At 43.3% G+C, this 11622-nt stretch overlaps 1 long non-coding RNA gene across 2 annotated transcripts; it reads right to left on the minus strand.

The window, feature by feature from the left end:
• Window positions 1–4012: 4012 nt before the first annotated feature.
• On the minus strand, window positions 4013–10846 carry LOC136099403 (uncharacterized). Of its 2 annotated transcripts, none has more exons than XR_010651081.2 (4): window positions 10717–10846; window positions 10209–10389; window positions 9452–9496; window positions 4013–5300 (listed from the first exon to the last, which is right to left on the minus strand). It is a non-coding gene; the product is annotated as an uncharacterized lncRNA (long non-coding RNA). The 2 variants fall into 2 exon arrangements; XR_011738184.1 differs by lacking the exon at window positions 4013–5300 and adding an exon at window positions 8452–8992.
• Window positions 10847–11622: the final 776 nt, after the last annotated feature.

Genomic DNA, 11622 nt, shown 5'->3' on the forward strand with positions numbered 1-11622 from the left:
GACCAGAACAAACCATTAGAATAATAGCTCCAAAGACTTTTCATGGCTTGCTGTAAAGTATTTATTAATTTGGTTGAGAGATGGCCTTGTGCCATATCCTGAACCTGACTATGTCTAAGAATTCCCCTGCATACTCCCTGGAAAGATTTACCATTCTCATTACATGATGATGGCACAACCCAGGAAACAGATCAAAAGACGGGCATTTTCAGAAGAGAAAATGCTATATGGGACTGCTGTCTTCCTCACTTAGTCGTGGCCACGTACAGCAGACTTAACTCTGGCCTTCAAGTTGCAGTTGGGCTTTGTTTTTTCTGGAGTTGTTTGCAATCTGAAAAGACATCCAAATTGCTAAGCGGAGGCTGTTTGTAACTGTGGGAAGCAAACCTCATTTCTCCACTGAGGCCAACTCCTCTGTGCCTTCACTCTAACTACTTCTTGGTTTGCTGCTATTTTTAATTGCAGTGTAGCTAAAATAAATAAAATACTCCCTTACAATAGAAAAAAAAATATATAACAGCTTCAGCCTCCAAAAAGGAGGTGGCTGTTGTCATTGTAATTTGCTGGTCTGTGGGAAGCTGAGATGACAGTTCTGATCCAGCTCAAATGTTCTCAACTTCTTTTGACCAGGAGATCCCCCCTCTCTGCCTACCTATGCCTGCTCATAACTGGACATCTCAAACGTGAGCACACCAGAAAGAGCTGCCTTAAATGCAGTACTTCTATGAGCCAATTTATAGCATCAAGCCATTTGGATAACTTAGACCAGACCCATCAATCTATGAACTATCATCCTCCTAAAAAAAAACGGCACAGAAAACATTAGGTATTCAGCAAAAACTGTTTCAGTGTAATACCATGAATCACTGTTTGGCCAGTGTCTGATACTTTCCTAAGAAGCCTGTTGGAATATCATGGCATTTACAGCACTTGGAGATATAACTGGATTTGTACCGTGGCTATTAGATGATAAATGGTTAACTATAACCTTAAAGAGCTGTGCAATGCAGCAGTATTACCCATGGACTTCTGTGTTGGCAGTTTTTCCAGACAATTGCCAAGGGCCCAGTGAAATCCAGCAATACTAAGTACCAGGAGAGTCTGAATGACAGTATGGCATTGGCGTTTCTGCAGAGAAACACATATCCCTCTCCTAAATCCAGATTTCTGCATGCTAGTTTGCTCTAAATCAAAGCTGTGACCACAAGGGCCTGGCAAGTGGTACTGGTGTTTTTCCATTCTGCCACTGTTCATTGAATCTTTATTTGTTGTCTCTTTTGTTTACAGTTTGTTGTAATAATGGCTAACCCCTAATGTTTGCCTTAGAAAGGCGGGAGCATCTCACCCTTATGCTTTACTGAGTTGATCCTAGAATGCATCTGAACTTTGTAAGTCAAGATCTTGGCTACTTTTTTATTCATGTTGTTTTTGTCATTACTGATAGGACCGCTGAAAAACAAGGCAGAGTTAAATGACCACTGAGCAATGGTTTCTTTTTCTTAATATAGCACCGTTCTACAGGGACTTGGAAAAGGATTTAGATGAGTCGTGTACGGTAATGCTGAGCACCTTCCAAACACAGTACTTTGGTGAAAGTTGTTCATTACTTGTTTAATAAAGATCATGTGCCCTGTTATAAGCATCAAAACTGCAGTCCATTAATCTTGGGAGAAATTTTCCCTCCAGTTCAGATCTTGACTTGAGGTGGAGGGAAGGGGGGCAGGGAATGGCCATTGAGGGTTTTTTCCACTTTCAGGAGAATGGCATGTTCCTCGGGGAGACAGTAAATTGAAATTAAGGCTGTTTCAGTTGGCCTACAGGATATGCCTGCAAATGTAGACATATTGAAATGGTGAAAAAGTCTGTCTGTGCCCATTCATATAAAGTGAATGGGTTGTAATGTTCTCCAGCCCTTGGGAACGGTGGCTAGATTGAGGAAAGAAGGCAGGAAGAATGAGATGGATTTGACATAAGTATATTTAAGTGCACTGAAGGCTTTCTCTCCTCCCTGTGGTTTAATGGTATATTCCACTGGGGTCTACAAGGAAGAAAGAGAGTGAATCCCTACAGCTTTCCTTTTTAAGGATAACAAATCTTAAAACAGGTGTGAGCACAGAAAGATCCTCTTGTTGTTTTTAAGTCCTTCTCAGCCAGCCGGCACTCTGTGTGTGTATTATTATCATTCCACAGAGTGAGCACTGGGGAGAGGGGACCAGGAGGGGAAGAGGAGCTGGAAAAAATAAATGACTGCAAATGAATAATATGAACTAAGTATGCTGGTCATGCTCTATGAAATTTATTATACTGTGGTTACCAAGAAGACATATTACCCAGAGTAAAAAGAACAGAAAATAAAAGGTTCCAGTGTAGGGAAATACCTTCTTGCCTCTTGGCAACATGCAAAACACGGGAATAAGTGTGATGGGAGCTCAGGCTGCGTAGCAGCTTCCCTAGCTGAGGGGGCAGACTCAGGCTGTCTGAGCATGGAGTGGTGTGCTCCAAATTTGCTTTCAATATCAACAGTGCGTGTGCAAGCAGGAGGGAGCTCCCTTGGATGTTTTGTCTGTGGCTGGCAAGGCGGAGGCTTAGCCTTGTGAGCACTGACGCTGACGCTGTCACCTCCAGCTGGGCATAGTGGAGGAAGCAGCACTATCTCAGCCTGCATTGCGAGGAGCTGCTGATTAAGTCATAGAATCACATAATAGCTTGAGTTGGAAAAGACCTTCAAAGCTCATTTAGTCCAACCCCCCTGCAATGAGCAGGGACATCTTCAACTAGGTCAGGTTGCTCAGAGCCCCGTCCAGCCTGGCTTGGGATGTCTCCAGGGACGGGGCATCTAACACCTCTCTGGGCAACTTTCGACACTGTTTCACCACCCACATTGTAAAAGGTTTCTTCCTGCTTAGCCTGAATCTCCTCTCTTTTAGTTTAAAACCATTAACCTGGTCCTGTCACAACAGCTCTGGGTCCTCCCACCAGGAGGACCCAAAATGGCATGGTCATTGACCAGGACCTGCTTTCCAGGACTCTCAATTGATGTGCACCTTGCTGGAATTTCAAACCAGAAGCCTGAATGTGGACTCCTGCTTAGAAAGAGGAGCTAAGCACCGGCTGGCATCTCTACCTCTTCTTTCATGCTCTGTGCCCACCTTCTCCTGGGAAGACTTGGGCGGACAGAGCAAGCTCCAGTTGTCACTTTGAGGGTCCTTGCAAGGTTTTTGTGTCTTCCCTGCCTGTGGGATGGTGTCGTTCTAAGTCAGGACAAATACCTTAGGGCGTATTACAACTACAGTTAGTCCACCAAGTCTCTGGGTGTTCAGAAATGTTTGCTGGGAGATTTTGCCACAGTTCTCGTAACCCCTGTGAGGACTGAACAGTCAGTGATTTTAAGGAGAACGATCAACCGAATCAGAGGAGTTCACAATATGGTAACTCTTAATAAACAGGAAGTAAAATTAACTTTCTTCCCCCATTCCAAAGTATTTACTAAAAGAAGGATAACAAACTCCAAACTCCAGAGCAGGCTGCCCCAAGTGATTGGACCTTTGGAACTTGGAAAGGAACTTTACAACCTTTGCCCATATGTTTCTGCCCCCTTCAAAAGTCTGGCAACTTTGCAGAGGTTTCCCCTTATAGTTGTGAATTTCACATGGAAATGTAATGGTTTCATCAGGAGGTTTGCATTTCAGCTGTAATAAAAGAAGAGATAGGAATCAGAGACAGTTGTTCCAGGAGAGTGGAGTCTGTAGTGTATAATTACAGGTCCCTCAGCCAAGGGCAGATGCTTGAACTATTTCAATTCTTTTATTACTCTCTAGAACACAGCCAGTGAAATGTTGCTAACGTACAAGGCTGCAATTGCCTCTCTTGTTTTCCCTTCTCTTTTTTGCCTTTGTTCATCTCTTGGATAGGGAGTGAGAAAGCAATGCTCTTTCCCTGGATATAACCCAGCAACACTATTCTTCAGCAAAAGGCATTTTCGCCTCTGGAAAGTTAACACCATTTTAATCCCAGGTAAGATTTCATGTGTTTGCCATGAGCTACCTGAGAGGTCTTTTTTGCTATGAACAAGAGGGACCACCATGATTACTTTAGTCAGGCTTGAGTACAAACCCCAGGAAATGTGTCACAGAAGCTAAAAACATCACGTTTTTGGATGCGACACTATTTTATTACACATAATCTCTGCTTAATTAGTTGATCTCTGTGCTACCTTTGACACAAATATAAAACAGTCCGCTTGTTTAAATTTCGTTGTTGTTGACACAAGCGAGAAGGGTATTCTGGATCCGGGTTTCTAACGAGGATTTGTCTTAGGCCAGCTAAAGTGGACCTGGGTTTCATTTCTCTGTTTTGTTTCAACAGTTGTCTCCATTACATGCTATAATTCCTGCATGTAGCTTTTTCAACCTGGCGTAAGGACAATAGGTAATTCAAATATCTATATTGTCCCCGCACCCTATAATGGTATTACAATGACAATTTTATTACGCTCATAAAATTTTTGCAACTTCCCCACAGCACATTGTAATTTCACCAATGGTTGTAAAAGGTCTTAAATTATATTTGTACAAAATTGAGATGAATGGGTTTTAGTATTAATGCATTTCTCATTGTGTAATAGGAATTTTTTGTCCCTTTCCTTTTGCCAAGTGCAGAGAAAAAGCAACTCAGTTCAAGTATTTGTCAACTCCCATTAGAAACATTTAATACTAATAAAATTTATGGATTTAGTTTCCAAAGGATACTGCCAGAGAAGTTCAGGATTACTAAATCAGTACTTAAATACAACCATTGTTCACCTTATAAATTTATATATGTTGTTTGACGTATATAAAGTGCAGCTTTGGAGGCTGAGTCAGCAGTGGAGGAACTTTTTGCTTGATTCAAGCTTAGAAAAGCAAACTTATTACCAACAAAGCAGCAACAATATGTAAAATGTTCCATAAATGCTTCATAGGAATGGTGGACTAAATACATCCTGAATCAAAGAGCAGGTGGAGCTTGCTGTGTTCCTCTAAGCAAGGTGTTGCAAATTAAGCCGCAGATAATAAGAGCAAGTGGAGTTTTATAAAGTTTGCTGTGCCACCACCACCTGATTTTAGAGAAATCAGCCTTTGTAAGGATAAAAAAAGTTAGGTGTGAAGTGCTAGTGACCTTGTGAATGCAGTTACCTGTTTGAAATCCTAGTCTGACTGATCAGTTATCTAGATTAAAAAGTCTTGTCAAATTGATTGTGCAGCAAAGTCCTGAGCAGTGAAGTGCGAAGGTACAGTTTGAGTTGGCTGGAGTCCATGCAGCTGTGATGAAACAGAAGGGGAAAAAAGATGGCATCAAGGGAAGGGTAAATTCTGCTCTTGACATCTTCAGCACTGAAAATATATTGCAGAGGGGGAACGGAAGAAAGATGAACATCTTGATTTTTATTACACGTAAACGCAGGACCATTTCAGAAGCAAGAGTATGAAAACAAGTTTCTGTTCATGCTCTGGTTTTGCTTGTCATTTTAGTCCTTTCTTGAGTCTCTAAATTCAGGCACATCCACCTGCAAGGCACTAATGAATTTATCATTCACAAGAGAGTCAAAGAAAATTGACTCAAATAGACAGACTTTAACAGAAAAAGAATTGGTTCAGGCAGGACAGGAGATTGCTAAAAATACAGAGAGACCAGAGACCATCTTATTTGCAAGAGAATCTTCTGCAGACTTTTTGTGTTTTCAATTTTGATTACATTTGTTCAGCTGGCTGCAGCGTTTGATTTCTGGATGTTTTGATTTTCTTTTATTATTACTTTGGATAATAATTCCAACTTCTCTGGCTAGGACGTTCCTTTTTTTTTTTTTTTTTTTCCTTTTTGTTCCGCATATAACGAGAAAAGTAATTGATGCTGTAAGTCCCTGAGGCTCACTGAGCGCCTGGGAGGAAAACTGCAACAGCATTTCATCTGAAAAAATGCTGCTTGAATGAAAAACAAAAAGCTGAAGCCACATGTTTGGAGCAAATGTGCTTTAACTAATGGATCCCAGCGTATTATTAACTCACAGTAACTCATAAATATGACAAGTGTTTTTTTCATTTTACACCAGCGTCCAATTAGAGCCGAATGACAAACCGTCAGTGGCGGCTGAGCGGGTGTCCCCGAGGGGTACTTATCTCCTGAAGGATGGTCTGCAGCGGCAGCCCCGTGGGGAGGTGAGCGGGACAAGGGTGGCAGGAGCAAGCTGTGAACACGAGGAGACATTACAGCAGAGCTCTCGCGCACGAGGAGAGGAGCAGAACCTCGTCCATCACGATTCCTGGAGCTGGGACCCGTGGCCCTAACGCTGACAACAGGGAGGAGAAAATGAGGCTTGCGGGGCTGCCGTGGGAGCAGGGAAGGGTGGGAGGGGAAGGGCTGGAGAGGGCATTATGGAAGGAACATTTCCTGACAAATTAGTTTGTATTTTCTGTTTTCATTTCTGACACGCGGAAGGAAATGCTGTGTGTTTTCTTAAGGAAGTGCAAATTTCTCCACTTCATCCATTTTAAATCCTCGCCCTTAGGCCTTTTGTACTGAAGCATAAAGTTTGGAGGCCTTAAATGGTCATAACGTTTCCCTGTAGAATTTGGCCTCAGAAACCTACTAACAATTCTGGAGGGCTAAAAAGGAAAACCATTTTACAGCAATTTGGCAAGATCCATTTATAGGGGGGTTCATATGGAGCATCAATTTATTCTCATGGTTTCTTTACCATATTTGATGAAATATAAGATGCAATTGGAACAAGCGGCTAAAGAAAAAAGGCCATAAACTTCGAAATGGTGTTGTAAAACACACAGTGTGTTAACGTGAAATAAGTTACAGACTTAAAAGAATTTACAATGGCTTGCTCATATAATAGTAATACAATAGTGTTGCAACTTGCAGATGTTTTCTGGTAAATCTGGTATTTTAATACACGTTCTCCTTCAGTGAAACTGTGAGATTGGGATCTGGATAATAATAACTCGGTGACATTGCAAAGCAGTGTTGAAGGAGAAGTAGTAAATGGGGGAAGGGGAGAAATCAAACAAAAATAGAAAGCTCAGCAACTGTCCACTTAAGCGATATGCCAATTTATTTCTGAGTGGAAAAAGTATCAGGTTTGTAAGCTAATCGAACCATCAGGTTTCTTCTGCTTTCCCCAGGTCACTCAGTGCCCCTTGTCCTGTGAGTGGGATGTGTGTTTCCTCGGATTTTCCACCCCAAGATGGGGTGGGAAGCTCGGCATGAATACAGCGGGAGAGAGCAGCTGAGAGAAGAGACAGAGCCTCGGCCCCTGTGCTAGCATATATTCCTCTCCCGCACAGGTCCCGTTTGCAACACAGGTCCACAGCAAACAAATCCTGTTGCAAACTGCCAGGGGCCACCTCCATCTCCAGGGGCAATTCCCAAACCCACAGAGCTTTTTTTACTGAAGTCACTGCAATTTTTATCTATAACTGGGGTCTTTGATGAAAGCATGGCCACAACCTGACAGCCTATCACTATATAGCAACAATGGTATAAATTTCAATCTGCAGAACTGTGGCATGGAGAACAAACAGCAGCATCTCATTGTCAGCTGTCCGAAGTCAGCCTTGCAGACCAGCACATGGCCTTAATGCTCCCACAACTCTGTAGTGTAGCTGGGACCTTTGCAACTTCATGCCTAGAAGAATCAATCCCAGCGCTAAGTGCTGGAGCTTGTTTGCATCCTGCCATCATGCTGAGGAGATCGGGTCAGTTTACAATTGACAAGGATTGCAGGAGGGCTTACACGTGCTATGACTGACAGCATCATTTTCCCAGCAATGCTGGTTGAGAGCAGAAAGGTAATATTTAGTTATTAGCTTTCCTAGGAATACTGGGCTCAGCCTGGGGCTTGTGTACAATAGATTGGCAGAGAGGAGGATGTGGAGCAAAGCCATCATCCCTCAGTGACCACCAGGTTCACTTTTCACTTGCTTCCCCTCTCTGAGGGCTGTATTCTCCATCATCTGCTGGGGTCATGGTGGAAATTTCATCCCCCTGTGTGGATCTCTTCCACAGGGGAGCAGAGACCATGTTCCCCCACCGTGCCTGTATGCAACCAGCCAAACATCCCCTTTGCACTGACTGTGAGTTCAATGTGGTGTCTACTTAAACAACTAGGCAGCAGTAGCCACGTGCAGCATTCAGCCCAAGTAAAATCAACCCAGTGACGTCTCCTTTACATAGGAGCCAGGCCCATGCAACAATTCCCATTTCAGTGCTCTCCCTGCTGCGTTTGTCAATGTAGGTCCTGCACGCTGGACATCAAGTTCCATGAAATAGGAAGCATCTCTTTTCTGGGCATATTTACACTTTCCACTAACAAAATGGGGATGTACTGTTTAAAAAAAAAAAAAAAAAAGAAGAAATTGTGCTTAGTTCTTTGCTGACGTATCAGAAATTGTCATCAGTTCTTCCTTGTCACTTAGTCTGCGCGTAGTACAGACGCAACACATATTATGCAATGTGGATGCATCAACGGGAGTAATAATAAGAGAGGGGAGCATCATCACACCCATTTCTCAGAGGAGAAGCAGGCAGGCTCCTTCCACTCTCACTCTAGTACTTGTAGAACACCTGGCTGAGATTTCCTCTGCCACTAGTAGAGGAACTTTGAGAATGCAGCTCCCCTGACCCCACCTTCCTATGGCAACAGCGCGAGATTCCCAGTGTGACTGGGACAGTTCTCGTCCAGCAACATGAGTTCTGCCCCAAGAACTTGTTCCTGTCACATAAAGACCAGGAGAAGCAGCTGGAATGAAAACTAGGGCAGGTCCTTGCCTTACCCCTTGAGGACAAAGCAAACTTTTGATGGAGAGAAGGAAATCAGTGCAGTTTTCTCGCCTCCACCATAGCTTCCAGTCTGAAGGTCGTCAGGCTTCTGTTAATGACTGCTGTCTGGGTTTTTGGGTAGCTGTGGATGGCATCTTATCTCTGTGCCATATTGGGTGACTAATTCCTACAGAGAAGACAGTGCAAGGAGGCTTAGTGCACTGTTTTACGTAACAGCTTTATTGATCCTGCTTTCTTACAGAAGGAAACCTTTATATAATGGAGAAAAACTTCTTTTTCAAGTAGAAAGAAAATACCAGAAGCTGCTGAAATTAAACTATGGAGAAACACATCTCCCTTTATTTTCTTTAACCACACTGTTTTGCTTTTTAATAGATGTTTGGCAATGTTCTGTTTCTAGAGTGAACATTCATATGAATCTGTTATGAATCCGCTACCGGAAACAAATGTCACAGAAAATCTACCACAGGATTAGAGAAGTCAGGAAAAGGGAAATCAGTCAAGTCAATATTGATAGGGACAAATTTCTGTTTAGTTTAGTTTCATGTCCCACAAAGAAGGGGAAGGGAGGAGGTACTGCCAGGGGGACACAGAGAGACAGGGACTTTCTGCATGCAATGTTTACCTTTATGGGTAAGGATTTCCAGGATTAAAGTTCCCAGCCTGGTTCCTGAAAGGGGGAAGAAGGAAAAAAAGATACATGATCCATAAACATCTCGTCACAAACACTCTCAAAGGCAACCACCCACTGGAGTCATGTTGTGTGCGTTTGGGTGAGTTAAGTAATCTCAGCCACGTAGTTGCCTTGCAAGTGCCCTTTTGCGTGGGCCATGGGCTCAGGAAGAGGAATGCCAGAAGGAACCTCATACACCAGAGCAGGCTGAGCCACAAGGCTGCTCCTGATTTGCACCACTGGGATGAGAATTGGGCATTGCATTTAAGCCTACAACATCGGTATTATATGTATCGCGTGTGCGTGCTCTGCTTTTCACACTCTCTCTATAATCTGATTCAAGCACATGTGTGCTCTATTCAACAGAGACCTATTTTTTTCCCTTGTATAGTTCAGGCCTGAGGTCACCTACAATATGAGACAATGCCAGTACAATATTTCTTTGTATCAGACTTGCCAAAACACCACAACTCTCCACTGTGTTTAAAAAGAAAAAAAATAAAGAAACCACAAGGAATTTTTATTTTCTACAACCCCAATCAGAAGGCAGAAGCAGCTGCCAAATTATATGATAGAAACTCCCACGCACAGAACCCAGTAGAGTTGTAAACTGAACTTCTGTAGCTTTTTAATTGTAAATCCAGATGCTTTTATCCACAATTCTTTTCAATGACCTTTCACTTGAAAGTCAATTTGTCAGTCTACTTACAGTGTCTGAAGAAATCATCAAAGCCACAACAGCAAGCCATTCTGAAGACGTTGTTCCCCACACAACTGCAAAACTGCGACGCTTGTTTCCTGAGCTGGGGCGCTCACAACTTGCTCCTGCCTGCAGGACTTGAACATGCTCCTCGCTCCCGTCCGCAGCACTGAGCCTCGCCCTTTGTAACCTAAAGAGAGGAAGAAGAAGGGAAGGAGGATGATGAACAAGTACAAAATCAAAGCCATTGCTAGTCATTACACCTGATCTCCATTGAGGGAATCCCCTTAGATAAACGTGATCCTCCGTGCAACTGAACACCTTAGGTTACTCTGAAGGTAATTACAGCTTGGATGCAGTGGAGATCATTAAGTTTAATACTGCTGCAACACAGATGAATTTGGCCTATGGTTGAAGGGGTGGGTGCAGAGCATCATGCTGGGTTTGGCTCTCCCAGGTGAGTGCTGACTCTGAGTTCCCCCCCCGAGGTGGGCACGGCAGCACAAGGGATACTCACGTCTGCATGCAGACCCAACCACTGCAGCACTCGCTGGCGGAGAAACCACAGAATCATCCATTTGGAAGAAGAATCCAAGAGCTCAGATATTTTTCCCCTACCTCCTGGGCCTGAAAAAGAGGCTTGAGAATTTCTGAAGTTCAGGCTGCGCTTGTATTTCCGGCGCTTTCTAAGTTTGGATGAGCCAGAAATATGTGAAAGCAATATTTGGTGAGGGCTGGATGCTCCTGGGTTTTTTTGTGGCCAATACAGGACCTGCCAAACTGTGAGGATATAAAAAAGAACAAGGAAAGCTGCATGCTGTGGGAGAGTGTTTTAGTGTGTGGTTTCTAACACGCAGGAAATTTACATTTAAGTTTTGAGAAAAAGCTTCTGGTTGGTTCTAATTATCACCTACCAGTTGATTCCATCAACCCTAAGGGTGGTTATGCTCCCAAGTGTTGATTAATTTTACTGTTATTAATTTCTGTTTATTTTAAATGCTGACAATGTAATCAGCCCAATGAAGAAAACAGAACTAAAACTCTTGCACTGCTGAGGTCACAGGCTACAGGACAGGAATCAGCAAACAGATGATCTGAGTGGGCTGGAAGAAAGTGCTGATATTTTCAGATTATATCCTTCCCCTTTCTAGCTAGCAATGGGGGGGGGGGGCGGGGGGGGCAAAGCACATGTAACTGGTGGGAGCCGTTGTTTCTGAGTCGTGAGGAGAGAGGACTCGGGCACAGAAAAAGGAGCAGGAGGCATGAAAAGCAAGGAAAGCTGGCTAGCAGTCTCCAAATAAAGAATATCACGGGAGAAAATAAAAAATTAGAGGGTCAGGTATGGCAGAGCTGGCCAGGGTGAGGCCGATCAGGACCATGTATTTCTGTTTGGGAGAAGAGCAGCAGTCAGTGTTTGGAAAAT

Source organism: Patagioenas fasciata, chromosome 3 (genome assembly GCF_037038585.1).
Source record: "Patagioenas fasciata isolate bPatFas1 chromosome 3, bPatFas1.hap1, whole genome shotgun sequence".
Taxonomy (NCBI): domain Eukaryota; kingdom Metazoa; phylum Chordata; class Aves; order Columbiformes; family Columbidae; genus Patagioenas; species Patagioenas fasciata.